Source organism: Bombus flavifrons, chromosome 16 (assembly GCF_040668555.2).
Source record: "Bombus flavifrons isolate JBK064 chromosome 16, iyBomFlav1_principal, whole genome shotgun sequence".
In the NCBI taxonomy this organism is placed as follows: Eukaryota; Metazoa; Arthropoda; class Insecta; order Hymenoptera; family Apidae; genus Bombus; species Bombus flavifrons.
Window position 1 is genome coordinate 7,026,932 of NC_138457.1, and position 21,343 is coordinate 7,048,274.

The following is a 21,343-nucleotide window of genomic DNA, read 5'->3' on the forward strand; positions in this document are numbered from 1 at the left end:
TCGTACCCGTGTGCTAATGACGCAAAGTCTACAGAGAAATCGTGTAATCTCGCTCTTTTTCTCTCATATAAGTTATACAGGTTCAATGGATGCAGAGTTGTGACCAGGGGTGGGCTTCCTTAATTAGAAACTGATTTGATGCGAAGACTAACTACTGCCATAGTAAGCGTAAAGGTGGTGGTAAACTGCCCTTATTTTCAGGCGTTGTTTTACAATTAATTTCACGCTCTATCCCTATCAGGGGCGCATTCACGCAGGGTTACCAACCTTCGAATGAAAAACTCCACCGTCTTTCAGCAGCGAATGACACACGCGCACACCTGTGCTCGTGCGCACACACACAGAGGATAATTGAGAAAAAGAGAGAGATTCTGGTATTATGCGATGCACTTTTTCGAGAATGTGAATCTTTTTTCATACGAACAATATTAATACGATCAATGAAACGTTAACGAGAATCGATCCATCAATAATCCCGGGAAATCCAACAATAACTCCTCGCCCTCTAATTATAATGCCTCACGGGATCAGTTTTCACTGAATCGGATAAAATTGCTCTATTTCGACGCGGACTTACCGCACGGACGATCAGTGTATATTTAGTGTTTTCACGTGTTTGAACTGTACTGTTGCCCATCCTGAACAACATACACACACGCTCTGTCTTATTTCTGGATTCCCTTAAAGAATTCACCATACCTCCATCTTTCAGGGATTAGCCATGACCGCACGTGTCGGTTGCCAATTATATTTTTGCTAATATGTATTGAGTTTCCTATCTGTGTGTACTATTTCTGTCGTTTTGTACCTATGGACTTGGATAGAGGATAAGTGTGTACATGCACTGTAACACATACACTTATAACGTCCTATATCCTGCAGTATGTATATATATATATATATATATATATATATATATATATATATATAAACTGTATTATATACACTTATCATCTAACCAAGTCCATAGATTCACAGCACACTAATACTATACACAGATAGGAAACTCGATATTAGCTCTGGAATCCCAATAACCATTCGTACTGCAGATTTCTATGCATTTATGGGAAATTTAAAGCTGCGAAACTGTATAAAATGCACATAATACGCAAAATTACTTATTTCTTTAGGGAACATAATAATTTAGTGAAGCATAATAATTTAGACTACGTAACTGAAACTAGTGAAATAAAGCTAAAATGGAATAAATTAATATTTCTAGCTTTTTTATTAAAAAAAGAAACAAAGAATACCGAGCAAATTTACTAGATACACTGACTCGCTGAGGTCAAACGAAACGACATAAATAGTTTGATGTGAGTTTAAGTCAACGACAAGAAATGTACGAGGAAAGAGGAGAAAGAGATACAATCTTTCTCTCTATTCTCATTTCTCATCTAATCTTCTCACGTAATTTACCATAAGAGCTCATTACTCGATTTACGTCATGATTTCAGAGATAACGTTCCGCTAGATGGAAAAATGTAAATCTATTAAATCACTTGCGACAAAGATGATACTTTGATACCCGTGATTGCAAAATCTCGATTGTAAAAGTACGTTAATGACAGATAACGCAAATCGGTCAAAATCTAACGCGCCGATACGTATCGATACTGTTATCGAATCGATATGTATCTACCGATGCAAACATAACCTAAACTGAAGCTAACCTAAATAACATTATCGTCCATATTATCTTCTCGAAGAAAAATTCTAGTACTGTAATTTCACTTTTATTAACGACTCACGTTACGTGTATTATTCCGGAATATTGTTTTCTGTTTTTATACCACGAACTATCTTAAAATTTCATTAGCATAGTAATTTAGATGTAACCCAATAAGAGCTATCTGAATCACAAAAAATTAATACAACCTTCCATTTAAAAAAATCTCTAGTGGCCCCTTTTTTCAGTCTACGATTCGTCACAAAAAATAAATTGGGCACTAAAACAGTACGCTATTTAATTACAGTAAAAACGAAGTTGATATCTCCATTAGTTTCTAAGGAAACAGATTGTAGCACTTTATCTGGACCACCCTGTATACTGTATAAAACACCTAAAGTACTTTCTACAACATTTAGTATATGAAATAATTTTCTACTTCAGTTCCATTTTTCTAAAATTGTATTCATAAAAGTATAAATTCGCATAAATATCCGCAATCTAGTAATGAGAATCGACCATAATTGTCACCATGTATTCATTAAATAAATTTAGATAAAAAATGAATCTAATGGTCAGATTCAAGCTCTGTAGCGTAGAAATAGAGTGGGATGACCTTAGCCGGTGCGAAGAGTGACAATTAACCCGCGGAACAGGCGAGATTTACAGCGCAGAAAGATTTGCATGCATTTGTGCATTCGTATGCAATTACCCGTATGGAGCGCGCGCGCTGTCGAGTGCCATACAAACCATTCACTGTTTCATATCTCATTACTCGCGCTTTTCTGACTGATGAGCCATGTAGAATATAAAAAAACCAGAGAAAGACATCAGTCTACGTTTCATTAAACTTTGCAGAATTCTCCGCCATCTCTCAACTTTGTATTATTTTACAGAATTTTAACCGAATCAATGCAGCGACGAGGTTATTAAATATTATCGACATCGGTACAATCGATTTTCGATGGTTGCACCGACTCAATTATTAACGAAATCCTGTTGGTCCTATCTTTTCGAATTTTCATTAATATATAGGGCATTAATCTTAAATTCATCATTACTGTATCTTAAAGACGTGTTGTATAAATAAATTGCGCGTTATATAAAACATTTTGAGTATGTTGGTCATACACATATATGTCACGATTGTGGTGGTCAAATTTGAAATCAATCTGACGATGCATATACATAGAAGTCACAAGACATTTATTGCAAATATATATTTAGTAAGAAATTAGCATACAGCATGAACAATTTTAGCTCTCGACTGATATCGTTGAATCATATTTAATTGCTAACAATTTACAATATATTTAACTTTAATTTGTATCGTATATTTTATAGAATAAAATGTCTCTGTCACGTAAAATACAAAATATAAATTGATATAAAATTCTCTAAAATAAAATAATTTTATTCTAAATTACTCGGAATAATTGCTGACACAGCGACTCCAATTAACGTTTAAATATATTCTATAATAAGTAAATTGCACATATTTATGCAAATTCATATTTCTATAAAGACAAACAGATGAACGGAATCTTAGCAGAAATTTGTTTTACCTACTGAATATTGTAACAGGTGTAGGACGTTTATGTATATTCGCATATTATACGTACTATGTGCTTTTTTGCATTTATAATTATCCCATAAATGCATAAAAATTCGCAGTCTATTAAAGATGCTGAATATTGGAGACTCGTTAATACCATGGATTAAACTGTTTAAATACTTCCGCTTGTATCATTATATGTCTTGTAGCACTTATGTACATTTTTAGATTTATTTCAAACGTTACCAATATAACAGTAACAGACGAGTCTCACTCTTGCGCTAGTGAAAATTCAAAATGTTCCCTATAACACAAGAAATATATATTTATAAGAGCTCTACAAGTATTCTACAAATATTTCATTAAACTTTTGGAATTCCGGCTATTATATCAGAAAGCGTACTTACGAAGAAAGCCGAGCGCATATCTCCGACACTGACAACGAACTGCACAGACATACGCACACGTTCACACTGGACCGAATATTTATAAACCCAAGGCCGGTAGGACGAGACAAACGAGGGTCAACGAGCAACTTCTATAGAGGATTGTCTTCCGCGAGAAGCACGGTTCGCGTCTATAATTCCGCCGGGTGAACGAATTCGCGAAACGCGACTATGAAAGAAAAAAATTTACAGACGGCCAGTTGGTTGTGCGCGCCACTCAATGGCGACACTAGCACCACACAGTGGTGTGGTGGGGAGAAAGAGAAGTAGTGGTGGCAGTAACTAAAAGTAGAGAGGTGATGATGACCTTCTCGCAGCCAGCCGCCGATAATTAGCCTGACAGATTTTAAGATATTGGGGCCTAGACCGATGTAAACCGGCAGGATTGATAACGTGTCGAAGTAAAGTATCGTGTAAACGTTTCATGACGCTAATGTGCTTCACGCCGTCGTATAATGACGTCAATCGAGTCGACGAGGGGCGGCGCGGCGGCGGCAGGCGAAAGCAACAGGAACACACACACACACACACACACACACAGGCTATACAGTGAGAGACAAAAGTATTAAATAATACAGTTGGAATATAAAAATAAAAAAATATTTCTTATATTATTAAACATAATCGAATATATGTCTGTTTCATTACATTCGGATAATTACAGTAATAAATGTACAGGAACAAACTGTTAATTAATTTATTTGATTATTGAGATAGAAGTATTTATACAGTACAAGAGATGATCCAAATACAGACTAGAGTTTAAATATGAGCTAGTTGAATTTCTAAACACGAATACTTTTACTTTTATTTTAAATATATGATTTGAAAGAGACATTACCTTTGTTCAGTTTTTTTTTAACTTTATATCATAAAGCAAACAGGTTTTAGACATATATACTGCCATCTTAAAAATCTTGAACAGATTTGGCAATAAATCCTGAAGTAGAAGTGCTACATCATATTTAGACTACTTCCTCTACTACTACTTTCTCTACTAATATTCGCATTATTAAAGTAACAAGTTTTTAGCGAAATCCGAAGTTCAATATTTTTCAAATCTTTGAGAGTATTTTATTGTATTTACGAATTCATTCATACACATTCTGTACAATTACACACATTTAAGTATATTTAATAACAGAGAAAATATTTTTCTTTTTATTCCCATATTCCAATCGTATGAATATTTTTGTCTGCCATTTTATGCGAACGTAGACATACGAGGTGAAAGAGATGAGGGGTGTGAGACCGATTAAACACGTACAGAGCGTCTGACATAAGAGAATTTAGCTCGAATTTCGTACTTTCGTGGAAAATCGTCGCAGTGCTGTTGTCGGCGCGTTATATGGAGAAAAAGTTAGGCGAACACCGCGTGACTTGAATGAATTTATTGATCTGATCTCCTCGGACCGACCTCTGTCACGTGACTCCCATTGCGATACGGAATAAATGACCGACATATTTTTTGGTAAACGCAGGGTGTTCCAGTAACCGTAATACGGTCGACAAAGAGGCGATTTTACGCGAAAAAAAGGTCGATAACGTAGAGTGAAACTTTTCACATGACGACACGTTTCCGAAAGAGCCGAGTTTTAAAGATTTGTCAACTATACTGAGAATATCAGATAAGCGAACTTCATTTTTAATGAGGTTTCCTATTTTACGACAGGGTTAGGTTCTACGAAGAATCGACTTCTTGCAATTCTTATCATCATTACCAGTTATTAGATAGTATAAGCAACCTGTAGTTATATAAGAAAATGAAAGGAATATCAAATATACGACCTTCACTTTTAGGTTAGAATTGCGTTCCGTTATTTTACAATAGAGCTAAGAAGATATAACGTAGGATTTGAATATCACGTCAGTGGACTGATTGTATGTAAAAAATTGAACGTTCAACATGATATATTACCGTGAGTTATATAGGGTAATGTAACTATGACAGTATAGTGATATATCTTATACGGAATGTTGGGCTTTCTGTTGCTAAAATGGCACGATCAGGTGATGACCCAATTATTTTGAGCAACGTAGCGCTTGAACTGGGTATCACAAAGGGAGAGCAACGTCCGAGATAGTGTTCAGAATTACGTCAATGTCGATGGAAATAAAGTAATAAAACGTTAGATAAAAGGAGTCGTACAAATCTTTTTATTATAGTACCGATTTCCACAAAAATGTCTACGTCGCGGAACTTCATTTACAATAAACACTCGGCTATGTGAAAAATCTCTTTCTTTTTTTTATCTCGTGTACACATGTTCAAATTTGGCATCGCGCGATAAAGAGAATATACTACTCTCTTTCCTGTTGTCTCGAATCACGTTGGCCAACAGAATAAATAGTAAGAATCGATTGATCTAATTGATATGTTCTCGATAAGGGAGATATCATAGCATTTTTTAAAGACAAGCTTCGATAAATCTCTCATTAAAATTGTTGTATGTGAATGATCGTTAAACACTGTTCGATATAAATATAAAATAATAATAATTAAACCACGGATTTTTATGGCACATTAAAGAATGCAAAATTGCACAGAATGCGCATAATATGAAAAATTATATATATATATATATACAAGAGCAATGTACATGTAAACCACCATGTATCCTGGAGAAGTAATATTACGTAAATAAAAAAAAAAAATCTGCGATATAATATAAATATAGTATGAAATAATATAAAATTGATAAAATATGTATAAAATAATGGATTTGTATGAAAATCTAGTGATCAATTACAATAAGTCTGTTACTGACCAGTGTTTGCGAATTGACAAGAAAAAAAAGGATTGAAAAACCAGACCCCTTGCTATACGACAGCAGTAAAATGACAATTCACGGAATCCACCGTTAAATGACAGCAATTTCAACTTGGTCCCTCCCACTAAATCGGGATCTGCCTTCGGTAAAACGATACAGGCAATCCTACGCGAGACATACGAAAATTTACGAACCTTCGGTGATTTGATTCGATACTGGCGCCTCACGGAGAAAATAAGAAACACATAGCAGCACACAGTGCCCCGGTACGTACATATACACGTGTGCAGAGATCGTGATTCACTACGGAACAACAATAACACGACAGATTCTTCGTAACGAGCGTCATAATTGGAAAGAGATCTTCATGCGACATGAACACAGCGACATTGTGATGTTACATTACTAATCAGTATTCGTCACGCTAAACGCAACGCCTTCGTGGAAACGGTGAACGAAGGCATGCTCGTGACCGAGCATTATATATAGACTCCGCACGACCGCTATTATGCCTTCACTATTCCTCCACTGCGTTTATTTATGTAGATGTTTTACACATACACAGCTGTGAAGTAATAGGTTATGCACTAGTTGAACCGTCTGTGAAAAAAATTTAGTAGACGAAATTCCTCGCGAGATTCGGATAAAAATGTGTAGGGTAACATTTTTTTTTTTTACAGAATATTTATCGAGAGAATACACGTCGAAACTAACCTCGTATACTTTCTTTTATTCTTCACTTCTGACTCTCTTTTTTTATATATACAATATCACTTTCTTCTTTTTACGTATAATTTTAATAAATTAATTTCATTTTGCACATAATCGAAAGTAAGCATTCGTGTATACAGTCGCACGAAAGTACACAGACTCCGATATAATCTTACCAATATAATCTTTAAACTTTACTCAATACAATCGTTACAGTCATGTTTCATTGTAGCGATAATAAAATATCGAAGTGTATTATGTAACACATACGTGCAGTATGTACATAAGAGTTTTCTACAGCGATTAAATAAATACCAGATAAATAAAATAAATCAGTAAGTAGTATGCTTATCGATAACTAAACGTATTGGAAAAGAAAGGGAAGAGAATTTACTTTACTTAAATAGATTAAACTAAACTGATATTCTTACCAACTAGTAGTTCAAGTAACTAAATAAATTGAAAAGGAAAGGACGGTTGAAATTTATTTTTTATTTAAATTGACTAAACTAAAGTGGTAACTAATATCATTAAGTTAGTAATTCCAGTAATTAAATGCATAAATTGAAAAAGAAAGGAAGATTAAAATTTCTCCCTCGCTTTCTCATTAATCATAATTCAACGACCGACTGACTAATTGTTTCGATCTCATTAATGTACATTATTAATGGAAAATCCGTTGGTCGACGAGATGGTTGCTACTCCCACCACGCGTCATTTAAGTGCACAGCAAATATTGACTCGCGCTGTGGAGATAAGGGAGGAACATATTTGGAGAACGTTGAAAGGAGCTGGAGCTAAAGAGAGAGATGGATATATGTCAGTAGAAGGGGCATGCGCTTTAAAGGAATACCAACGAACAATCGACATTTACGATTTTCAATGTACATACACCGTGTACAGTGTTAACACGAGTCGCGCGCCACTGAACGCGTAACCGAAAAGAATTCCTATCGCAGAATCTAACAGGCTTGGCTAGGCACTACCGTCATTGTTTTTACGCGTAGGCGTAGACAGATGCATATTCAATGTTTGAAACGACCGTTCTATATCGGGTTACAAGTTGGTTAAACATCGTGTTAAGACGTTAGTAATTTTCCTATAATTTTTATCTTTATTTAAAAATATTCGGCGATCAGAATCTAAAAATAGTATATACGTATATACATTTGAGTTGAGCAAACTTTGTATATCTAAAGTAATCCTAACCTACCTTAATCTGATCTAAACTAAAGATTTAATTTTGAATTAAAGGAGTTTGATAAATGTAAACCAAATTAGTCTTAACTTAATCTAACCAAATCTGAACTAAAGATCAATAGCACTGGACGAGTAGAGGGAAAAATATGAATATGGAATCTAGGAAGACTAAACTAAAATAGGATAAGATCTATTCACAAATCTAAACCAAACCTATTCTAACAGAAATTTAATATAACACTATAACCTAACATCGCTTATCTACAAACTCGATGCTGTGATTTATCACTTAGTAAATTTATCCAATGCACGTGTAAACAGAAGTGTCTTACGAACCAGAAGTTCAAAATTGAAATTAGTATCTTTAAATTATACTCCTACTATCAGAAAATACATATAGAGTATCTACGAAAACATTTTTTGAAACATTCAACAGAATGGATTCAAATTTGAAAGATGTGCTCTTGCATATTATTTAAAAAAATGAAGCAAGGATTGGTTATTTTGCTGGTCCGAGGGTATCCCGAGCGGCAATAAACACGTTAGTCCGTTAGTGCAACACAACTACCGAACGAGTTCGCTCGCGTGTATTCAGCCATTTTAATCAAATTATTCCGCTCTGACGTTCCCTCGATCCTATTTCAAAGAAACGATCGGAAGTCCGGTATCTATGGCAGGAAAGTTTATCGCTTCGCATCCCTTCGCTCCGCTGTAGTTCTATGAACGATATCCAGGACCAGTCGACGATCCCGCCCTCTCCTCTAACCTTCCTCGACTGCCCGCCTAATCTACACGTCGTACGATGCAATTTCGACCTGCAAGGATATCTAACAGTTGTTGAAAAGGGATAACTAGAAGCCTGGAATCCGTGACACAGAACTGTGCGTTACCTATGCCTGTGCAGGCTCGACACGCAACATAGGAGGGAACCGAAGTTCCACGATTTCGTACGAAATCTCACGAAAATCCAACCACCAAGATGGTAACTGGTAGCGTTACGCGTTTAAGGAGAATGTCCTGCTGCTTTCGGATCTTTAGACGCATGTATTTAAATCAGAAAAAACGGAATACATTATATTAATTAAATTATATAGGGTGGCTACAAAGTTCTAGTTTTACTTTACAATGGCGGACAAAAGAAAGTTTGTAAAGTAACAAAAAATATAAAAAATATCATAATTTTATAAAATGAATTTATATTTAATAAGAGTAATGAATAAATATAACATATATCACAGAATAGATGATTGTGATCAACGTAATGACAAATTTCTAATACAAATGTTACTAAAATTCACAATGTATCGATTCTAAGCTTTCTTAACAAATGTTTCTAACGTAACAAATAAGTAATAATAAGTATGCATTAGAATAAGTCGGGTTTTGTTCTATCCCCGCCACGTATGATGTAATCATATGTTGAAATTATTATTCTTTTTACGAAAACATATTATTGGAAATATTCTGACGAAATGCTGAAAGGCAATGCAAAATATTCAAAAATTTCTTTAGATTAGGCGGGATGTTTATTTTTATCCAGTCGCCCTAACGTTTGAATCGTCGCCCACATTCATCCACACCCAAAATCGGTCCTGCTTACGATCGTGGGCAGAGAAACATCCTCCTCGCGGTAAATTGTTGCGAAATTAACAATTCATGGCCCGATACGCGCCTCATAGTTATTTAATTATTGGGAAAACAAACGTTCCTTGACATCACTCGAGCGTAAATAAAATTCCGATACCTGTTCGAATATCCCCTCTTTAAATTAGAACATTTCTAATCGTTCCAAAATATCCACTTGGAAATTTCGAATCTCAAATTAACCATTGCGATTTCACGAATTTTTAATATTCTCAGATTATCTTCATTTTTTTATACGTTCAAATATTTGTTCGTTTGAACCTCGAATGAATCCCAAATTCTTAACCTAAAGTATTTTCTGAACACGACATTCGTTGACACTTTATATTTAATATAACGAATTCAATTTCTTTAGATTTTTTATTTAAAACCACGTTTAGAATTTCAATACATACTTTTGAATATCTGCCTTTTTGATTCTGCGAGGAACCATTCCTAACCTAAAAATTTCCGCGACAGTCGACAACAGTTTATAATCATGTAATAAGTTTTTTAGATAGTTGACCTATGACTATGTTCAGAATTATCAAAGAAATTAACTGTAGTTTATCGACTATCGTTCGAATTTTCTACGAGTTAATATTGACCCGTAGCGACAGCCAATAGTGATTCATTTGTAGGACAAAGTAACACACTGTAAATGCAAATAAAGTGAATATCTACCTGTTATGTGCAAAAACACGAACCTGGAAACATCGACCAGCCAGGATATCTCGTATTCCTGAATCGTGACGCACACAGTGTTATTACGTCACGAATCTTGGGATCGATACGTAGCTCGTATTATCATCTACGACAAAAAGCCGGACTTTCAAGTTTGGCTGAATTCAACCATAGTCCATCTCGGTTTTCGTGACAAGAAATCTAACGAGATAGTCATGGACACATTTCTTACGGGATTATCTTCTGAACATCGTTCTATGTAATTTTCCTAACGATATTTTCTATTAAAATATTATTTCTTATATTTTGTTATTTCTCTGTGAAAGTATCTCGATTTAATAATTTGTTGTAGGATAATACAATGATGATAGCATATACAAATTTCTAATGATATACACTTTATATCAAGGCTATTTTTATTTAAGTGTACTTCTTAACCTATAAATAATGAAACAGGTCTTAGTAGATTCAGTATAGTATATACTAATTGTATAGTAGGATTTTATAACATATAGATTAATATTAATATACTATAGTCACTCACTTCAAAAGGGCATTTTTATTTAGACGCAATAAAGTAATAAAACAGCTCCTAATTGGGCTAGCATAGTATACTTTGCAGCGGAATTCTATAACATTTTATTTTAATAAATATATCCATTTCATAGGATGAAAACTTTGGTTAATGATCGTATGTGAAATATGCGTACACCATTGTGATAGAATTGTGAATAACAAGAGTACTTCAGTGAATAGGAATTATCCCCAGGAGTTTCAATACACCACTAAGGAAACCTTCCCTTCATTGAGGAAAAGAATCATTTCCCAACCCAATCATTTCGATATCGATCATTTCGTAACCTAACAAAATGAACGTTCTCTCCTTGTTCAAATATTAGAAGGTAATGCTTGATACGAGGCATATGGGAATAATAACAGTAGAAGCACGTCTGACGACGACAATTAATTGTTAATTGTCCTGTATCCACGTTTGTTGTAACCCAGTTAAGCAATCCAGGGTTAACAAGAATCTCCTGCGTCACCACGCTAATGGATAATATTAATTCAATATCGTACTCGATGGAACACATCCTATTGAAGCCATCCATATAGCCCATCCACCTTCTCTCTATCTCTTTCCTTCTCTTGTCCGCTATATTCTGTGTATAAATACTCAGAGGCGTCAAGTGTACCGGACATCGCGCAGCGAAAGTGTTACAACGAACGTAACAATCGTGACACCATTATGCACGATTTAATGCGCCGGTTAAGATTAGAACCAGAAAGCTAAATAAACCGTTAAACTGCCAATAAGGTTAATTCACATCAGACGTCAATGAACAGGAAATTAAAAGCGTCCGACACGCGGGCCCTCTATTCAATCACCCGGTGACACTTCTTTGTCCTTTTTCAGATCATGCAGAAATACGCATCGATCTAAGGATAAAGAAGGACTGCCACGGTCCAGGAACCTCTCTTTTGATCACGTGAGATGTCACTGCGGTTCGACGGACAGGTCCTGGATCAGTTATGCTTCGTAACTACGCTAGGGATACGCTAGACTATTCTGATACGTCAGAACCATGACAGAGGCCACGACTGTCATAATCCAAATGAAAAAAGTATTGTATAAGAAATCATATCTTATTTTAATGTTTAACTCTTGATTGATATCATTGGGTCACGAGAGAGCGTAATAATTTAGGGCCAAATTATTTTAAATTAATTTTATTTCTAGCATAAAGAACGTAAAATATAAAATAAAATTAAATAACCCTAAATATTAATAATTTACATTAGGAAATATAGGCTATAGAATAGCGATATTATGCTTCTAAAGTAATTATCAGCAACTTTGAAGTTAAAAAAGTAATTTAAAAGGCAAGGTTACTTTAAAAATATACACTGGAACATCAATCGCTTTTTTAAGAGTAACCGATAGATAATACTGATATCGATATAGAATTGCAGAGATTCGATAAGAGGGGATTTCTTGGAAAAGAGCGCTCTCCAACGAGAAATCGAGCCCATGTGACGTAAATTGGTGCTGTTATTCGAGGTATCGTGATCTAACAAAATTTCTGATAACCTATACGTTATCTAAATACACAATAAAAGAATTTCCTATCGTAATTAATTGTTTCCAGAAGTTAACGTCATATAGTATATCAAGTAGGTAAAGTTTAGCAAGAATTTCCTGGAAGCAGAAATTCATTTGCAAGAAAGGATTTTCGAGAGTCTAGAGAATATCAGAAATTCCCTGGTAATATTTATTGCGTCTGCTCTAGTTACAATATTCCTGTAGGGCATAATTTATTGTCATCTTGTAAGTTTAGTACAATATTCACTAGAAACTGATACGCAATTTGCAGTGTATTAAACGAACGAAAAAAATTCTTTTCTCTTTTTCCCCTAGTTATTTTTTTAGTCACAGTTCTCCGGCTAAATTAACTCAACTTGAGAGACATTCTTTGGGAATCGATCTACAGACAAACAATACAGAAGTCCCGTGAATCTTCCTGCGCCACGATGTTACACTTCATTTTCTAAGCGAGTGTAGAAGCATGCGCGACTGTAGCCGGCCTATATGACACTAACATATCACTACACGAATGCAATAAATAATTTGACACGCCTTGGACCTGCAATTACTCCGGACTATCGGATATTGTATCCTAAAATACCCCGTTGGTAATGAATATTGAATTAACATGGATTTCTTTTTTCGACGAGTCTCTACACAGCTGTGTATCGAAAAATCGGTCACAACTGCGACGACTTAACCTCACCCGTACACTAACTTCTATCATTTCTTTAACAACTTTCTATAATCTTGTAAAAATATTGCAAAATTGCTTTAAGATTCCTATTTTTGAACAGTTATATTTTCGTAATAAAAAATTCTAAGAAATTTTAATATTTAAGCGTCCAATCCTTATTTATATGCTTTCATAATGTTTTGTAATAAATGAATGATGTTAAATAAAAATTTTGCATTCATCCATGTTGTATATTTTAGCTTGAGATATTTTTCAAAAAAATATAAAAATAGGTATTTAGATACCTGATTCTCTTTTAAGTACGATGATTCGACTTTCAAATTAGTAACCTAAAATTTCTAATCAACTAAAAATATCTGAGGTTTCAAATTAATAAATTGTAATAAAACAAATGTACATACAATACATAACCTCTATTTGTCATTGTGATATAGAATCTTAAGTTAACTACGTCACAACTCAACTCTCTAAGGTTAGTGGACAATTCCAAAATGGCGTAAAAGTGTGAAATTTTAGGACAGGAATACACTCTTGTCGGAACAAAAAAGTTGTTGAATACCACTTGTGCTCTCTGTCGAGAGCAGATAAACGTTATACGCTACTGGATTATGCGGTATTGATCGGTATCGAAGCCCTTAGTAATAATAAGCGGCGTCCTTGATTTCGCTTTGTTAGACTTCCATAGAATAGGTTATGTACGAATCCGGATGCGATAGTGGAGCCACAGAAACGTGGAAGACAAGATGGTTCTTGTCCTCCTTATGTTTGTATCACTGGTATGTAAGTCTTTAATAATTTATATCTTTAAAATTATCTAATGTTTGCATCTGCACTACCGTGCGTAGGTATTCGGACATTTTCGAATAATTGGTAATATATAAAATATACCTCAAATAAAGCTCTTCAAACTAACTTTCGTCTCTAATCTCATCTCAGACACCAACATATATAGAGCGTACATATTAATTAAAATATTTGATATTAATTAGTATAAATAAAAAAGCAATAACTGGAGGTGAATTAAAATGGTTTCTACGAGAACACTTAGATAAGTGACTTAGTGTATTCGTTCAATATTGAGATATTAGAATAATTGAAATATGTTTCCAACCACATTTTAAAAGTTATATAGATTTTATAAAGTGTCAGCTGTTTATTAGAGATGAATATGGAACTTGACTGATACAGGTATATTCTTCGTTTCACCTTCAATTTAGCAGAACACTTGATCCCACTTTCGATAAGAAGTAAAAAATTAACGATAGAAAAACATTTTTCTCAATTCTCAATTGGATTGCACCAAGTAATTATGTATAATATACGATAATATATGTAATTCTAAAACATATAACCCATATCTTTCATTCCATTTTCACGTAAAATTACTCCATTGCACATTGTATCATGATTACTAGGACTATACAATAAATTCTATTAAAATAGGTGCAATTAGGCGTGTTCGATAAAACGTTAAAACGATAGCTTTTTGTTTGAATAGAGCCGATGCTCCGTCGGTAAACAAGGTGAACTTTTCGTCATCCTCTCTTTAAGTGATCCATGGAACAAAGGAACTCGAGAAACCCTGGGTTTACGTTACTCACAGCACCGTGTGAAAAGATAGATAGATAAATAGATAGATAGAGAGAAAGAGAAAGAGAGAGAGCGAGAGAGAAACAACAAGCTCTAAAGTGCAATTTCCAATACATCTCGAGGCCTCTTCGGGCTGCACTAGTGTCCTTAACGCGTGCACATAGTTGATAGGGATCGATAGCTGAAATTATTTTTGCGCTGTCTTTCACGACCCATTTTTCAACGACATTGTGTGTTCTAGTCGGTTATTCCACGAATCTGTGCCTCATGCAATCCCATGATTTTTAATCAAGCCTTGCGACTACGTAGTACATTTTCATATAGGGGGTTAGCCTTCTATAACCAGAAATGTTTTTATGAGTTTAAAGAAACATATGTAAACTGAAACCAACAAATATCAACCTCCAGATATACATGATCAATGAATTTACAATTTCCGGAGATTTTATTATGAAGAAAATGACCTTAAAATAATAAAATAACCTTGAAGTCACAATGGGTTACGAATGTAGCTAAAGATGAAATTACATAGAAGGAAAACTGATGTATCAGTATGTAACTTCAAAGCTATGCTACGTTAGACATGCTACGTTACATTAGACATAGAAATGGCTATTTTATAGAGAAACTAACGTGAAAGGTTAAACGGAATTTGCGAAATTTGAACGTTAGAGGACACTGTCAAAGAGGTTAGAATGATTTTAAAAAAGTGATTCTAAAAAATTTGAAAAACTAGAACACCGTGGTTTAAAATAAATACTTAAAGTGTAAGTACTTATGAGAAACCCCTAGTTACCTAGCTTTGATTTTAACAAATTCCTTTTATAAATTGGTAACGTTGGTATAGATCTCCATATAATAATGATATATGTATACTTTAGAAAATGATTAATTTTATTTTTAACTGGGAAATATATTACGTATAACTTAGTTGCAGGTTGCGATTTGCCTGTATGTTGTTATTTTACAAAAAAAATTGACTGAATTGAATTTGAGGTTATATCGAGAAACGAGATAAAATTGAACGATAAGGGAAATTGATAGAATTCTTCTCCCATCTTGGCGTAATCGTTTCAACGAACTCAGAAAACCTTGAAAACATCTGAGTCAGGTAATTACACGGCTTCTTCCGAGTATATTAGAAATTCTGCCCGTCGGCCGATTATAATCACTAACATTTCGCTTATTGATCATTCATTGACATCGCGTTTAAAATACCCTTGCCAATAAGCAAATGAGGGAACGAAGGTCGGCTATATATACGGTGCCCCGTAAAACTGGGTCGCACTATATCACTGAAACAATTATGTCACCGATCCCTACATTTACCTAATGGACTCCCAATCTTGTTTTCAATAAAATTATATCCACTTTATATCTAATAATTTAGATACAGTATACAGAAGGTTAATAACTTTTATAAATTAAAATTACCTGAAATTATTAGGTAAAATTATATTCGTGTAATTCTACCTCATAATTGAAATCACAAATTCGAAGATGTATTATGTATGTTCATAAGAAAAACTAACAAGATTAATAATGAATAAAGGAACTTAAAGAAGATAAACAAAAAGAGAGTGACTTTATTAAAATACTGATAAGCGGATTCGATCTAAAATTAAATATTTTCGTTATTTATTTAAAAAGATGATCTAGTAGCTGTCATTTTGAGGTTAGGGACAGGAATTTATGGCTTCAACGTGAAATTATATATTTTCGTTATTTATTTAGAAAAACCCCAGTAGCAGTCCTATTGAGGTTAGGGACAGCGTGAAATATGAGTAACACATCTAGATAGCAGAATATAATATATGGTATAGTGTAATATCTACTGGTCTGAAACACATATGGGAAAAGATGGAAGTTTCAGTAGTACGAACCTAGCTATTGCGTGGCAGTAGTTCGTCAAGCGCCTTCGCGCGATTTAAGCGACCACTATGGCGCGTTTCACAAGCCACTCACGTGCAAGCTCGATTAACTTTTCATCTAGGATACACAGTCAACCTACGACGAACCTAACTGAATATCGAACATTCCTGATCGAATAGTACTAGTTCACATGTAATTACGAAAGTATCCGAATAATGTAGAAACTCGGAAACCTTTTATGAATATACTATGTGTGTTATGGACTATGTAGGAAACATTTTGAAATTTCATTAGCACTGCAATGAGGCACGAGTATAATTATGTCGGAAACCAATCTGAGAATGTACATACACATCGTATCAAATGTTTTTTTAAAATGAAATGTACACATTATAACGTTCGTGTGTAATATGTACATATTAGGTTAGGTTCGTATGAAACATTTAATCAAAGCAATTTCCACATAATTCGATGCACTTTCCCAATGCTTATTTAGTTTCATTATTCCGGATTTATAAAAATGACCAGTTCTAGAATTCAACGATTTTTAGGATGGAACCGTTATAGTTCCTTTTAAGACAATTTATGCGCTAAAAGATCATCTAGATGGGACAGAAAATATCATTAACCCGTCTCAAATGCTACATTTGTTTCCAGAAATTTTCATCTTACTTTTTCCAAATTGAATTTCATCTAACAAAGTCACGTGAATATTTTGATTGCTCATTTATACCAAATTTCATCCTTAATGCAAAACTTAGATGACACTTCGAAGAATCCACATTTCGCGTGTGCCAATTTAATGGAGGTTATAAGATACTTAACGTGGAGATATTGTATTAATAAATTTCAATATTCCGGTAGAATTATCTGTAGCAGTTATTACGTGTCTAAGGTGGCTATCTATGCTGTGTATAATAATTTTGTACCACATATACAGGGTGGTTGGTAACTGGTGGTACAAGCGGAAAGGGGGTGACTTTTCCATCGAGACAACGATCTACAGTGAGATCCGTTATAACGAGACGTGATAAAGTGCACGCGTACCGAGCCAAAATTCAAAGTCGATTTTCTCGGAAACAAAGCCTCAAACGAAAAATTGTTATTCTATATTTTCGACTTCTTTTTTCGCGTAGAATCACCCCCTTTCCGCTCGTACCACCAGTTACCAACCACCCTGTATATCGAAACTTTTATTTACTCTTTCAGATTCTCCCAAATTTAACCAATATGATTGGTATATTAAATTTGTATGAAATTCGCAATAAATACTTTGTAGCTTGTATAACTATATACACTTCCAAATTGTTTCCAACTCCGACTAAAGTAATCAGTAAAGTCGTATTTTACTGCAGTGTTAATGAAACTTCGAAATGTTGTATATAAAGCAAATTGGTTGAATCTTGGAAAGCGCACGTAATTGAAAATGAAAAGAAAAAGGATAAGAAAGTTTTTTCAATCGAAGGTGCACATGAACGATAACCAGAACAATGTATTCCAAGAGACCGGATGTCTAAACATTAAACACAGGATTCCGATGATTTACGGCAATCAAGAAACTTGGCAGACGGTCACGTTAAGCGTCTGCGCCGGTGAAGAGTGCCAAAGTACCGACAGACTAGACGTCGAGTCGACGTACATCAATCCTTTTGGCATCGATTGACCAATATTTTTCCATTAATAGCGTTCCCGAATTTTCAGACGACGTTTTTCATTGACCTCTCGATGGGAACCATTCGTGTCGATAAAACAGTAACTTTCCTACTATATCGGGCGAAAACATAACACAAATAACGTATGAGAAGTATTCCTGCTGAAATGAATATCCATGAGATTCTTGAAAAGCAATTTCGAATTAATTAAAAATTAATTATCTTCATGAAGATCGGCTAGCCTTAAGAGTCGATGATTAATTTAACAAAATTAATAACATGTAGGTTAGGTTATGTTTGGGAGAAAATTCAACAACTTGGAATATTTAAAAAATGTAAAGGTAGAAGATAAATATATCGTGAATATTTATGTAAATTCCTACTATTCTGAATATAACTGAATATTATAACGAGTGGACTGTAGATTTTTATAAACGTAATTAAACAAACGGAATCTCGGTAGAAATTCATTTCATTCGCTGTACTTTGGATATTTCACATATTTCTGCGTTTCTGCATTTTTAAATTTCCTACAAATCCATAATTGGATAAATGAATGTGTATATTATATTATATACTATAATTATAAATTAACACTCGTGTGACGCTAGTGTCGCTTCGTATAATGTTAAGACAAGATTTGTTCGTCTAATATTATCATGCTTGAAATATGTTATTGATTATAGTGGTAGAGTGGTGTGATAACCTAAAAATACTAAAGTAGTGGAGCCTTAGCCATTATTAAAGTGTATTATGGTATTAAGCTGGGTTTAAGTATGTGTTGTCTTGGTTACGACTATGTATGTTTTATCTCCTTGCATTATCCAGAAACGCGATTCCCCGATGGCTTGGAGCAACGTATTAGCTTCTGTTCAATTATTTCGAAACATTACGAGTCACGTTATCAAACACTCACGACTTCGTTAGCGAAAAATTTTCATCACGTTCGGCGACGACCTTTTCTCTAATGATCACTGATCACGAACGCTTCCCGCCACTGTGAATCATCGTATTTGCTATTCTGGATGACTCCGACTTCGCTGTTTGTCTGCTGGAATTTCAAACACGGCATCTCTGTTTCTATATCTCTTTTTCTCGCTATCATAGACGAAGTATTGTAAATTTTAGATATCACTCGTATCTCTTGATTTCTTAAACTTACGAATTTCAATTTCGAAATAAAAAACTTAAGATAAATTTTTTTAGAGAATCTAACATTATTATTATTATACGATTAAAAATTTAGTAAAATTCCGAAATTACTAGATTTAAATTTCAACTATTTTCAAATTCAACTTTTCAATTTAGAAATGTTGATAACTTCAACTTTAAATCTCGAAAGTTTATAAACTCAAATTTGAAAATTGAAATTGTCGGCAAATTCTCAGAAATTAGAAAATTTAAATTGAGCATGTCCAGAGCTTAAAAGTTCAAATGAAAAGAATTCAAGAACGTAAACGGCATTGCAAGTTCCATATTTGCAAATGTTTCTATTTTCCCTATTTCCCTAGTTTCTATGTGTTCAAACTGAGACTTTCAAACGTACAAATTGCGAGCAGCTAAATGCGTTGAAAAAAAAACGACTAGTTACCCTAGTTACCGTAGTTCCCCTAGCTTGTAATCGAGAGATCTCGAGCGCAAGAATGCCCGGGATGTTTCGCGGAAAATAATTCCCGCGACGTCGTCTTTGACCCATTTGCCGGGGCGCGCGGTGGTGGAGGGGAAGCTTTTACGATGGCAGGGATTTAAAGGCGAGGAAATATGAAAAATAGAAGGTCTCGGTACACGACGATAACTGTCGCTGCCACGCGCAAACTTACGAACAGAAAAGTTTTGGATAAGAGCAAGACTCCTCTGTTGCTGATATATACGCCCACCTCCCTCCCTCTCCCCTTCCCCCTCCTTTCTGTACAAAAGTGGCTTACAGCCAAAGCGAGAACGATATTTCATTCCGATGGAATCTCGAAACTTTCGAACCATTTGCCTTGGAAGCCCGAGACACGGTTGTATTGTGCGTCTGTACATTAAACAGACAATGTTTCGATTGCCCCATAAACGTCTCCCGCCAACTACAATACCCAAAAATTACTAAAAACCATTTTACAGGTTAAGTTAATGAAACCAATACGGTTAGAAAAGAAACAAAGTTCGAGATATACGTGGTTATTCAGTGACTATGTATACTGAGAAATAAGTTGAGATATTTGGCTGAGGTGGACAGGATTATCGTCAGTAAAAATTCCCTAGGGGCTCTACGCTATCTCTCTTACAGAATTATTAATCCTTTCACGGTGTAACCCCGAGAGCTATATAGTATTGTGAATTTTGTAGCTTGAATTTGTAGTTTAATTATAAAAGCAATTTTTAATTTTCTATATGATATAAAAAATGCAATAATCATAAGAACAAAGAAATAATAATGATTATACTTAATTGTAAATCGTTCATTTCGATATTTTTGTTTCATTACACTGCCAAAAGGATAAAAGTATTCAGTGGGTCTTACATGGGTCACCATGGATCTCCTGATATATATATATATATATATATAATATATATATCTATATAAGACAAGTGGCGCGTGTGTCGGCTACTGTAGCAAGCACACGTGGCTTAAGCTACACGAGAATAACGTAGAATTCATTTACTGTTCCTAACTTCTTTGGTATATATTTTGAAGTATATTACGAAGTAAAAAGAAATAGAATTTGACGCTCTCTTAATACAGTAATAAGAAGTACATTAATCTTTTCTGCAAATGATTTCTTGTCCTAGTGACAAGATGAAAAT

General features: G+C 34.4%; 1 protein-coding gene and 1 long non-coding RNA gene across 15 annotated transcripts in view; one reads left to right on the forward strand and one right to left on the reverse strand.

Moving 5' to 3' along the window:
* PMCA (plasma membrane calcium-transporting ATPase 3) overlaps positions 1-21,343 on the reverse strand; it is an 88,606-nt gene that overhangs the window by 53,583 nt on the left and 13,680 nt on the right. The window contains exon 1 of one of the 14 annotated variants that reach the window (XM_069130318.1): positions 3,632-3,763. The exons of the other annotated variants lie outside the window; for them this stretch is intronic. The gene's annotated coding sequence lies outside the window, so the exon portion shown is untranslated. Of the gene's footprint in view, positions 1-3,631; positions 3,764-21,343 lie in introns of those variants that run through there. 14 annotated transcript variants of the gene reach the window in all.
* Positions 12,614-13,544, forward strand: LOC138188214 (uncharacterized). Its single transcript, XR_011175419.1, has 3 exons — positions 12,614-12,718; positions 12,807-12,985; positions 13,076-13,544. It is a non-coding gene; the product is annotated as an uncharacterized LOC138188214 (long non-coding RNA).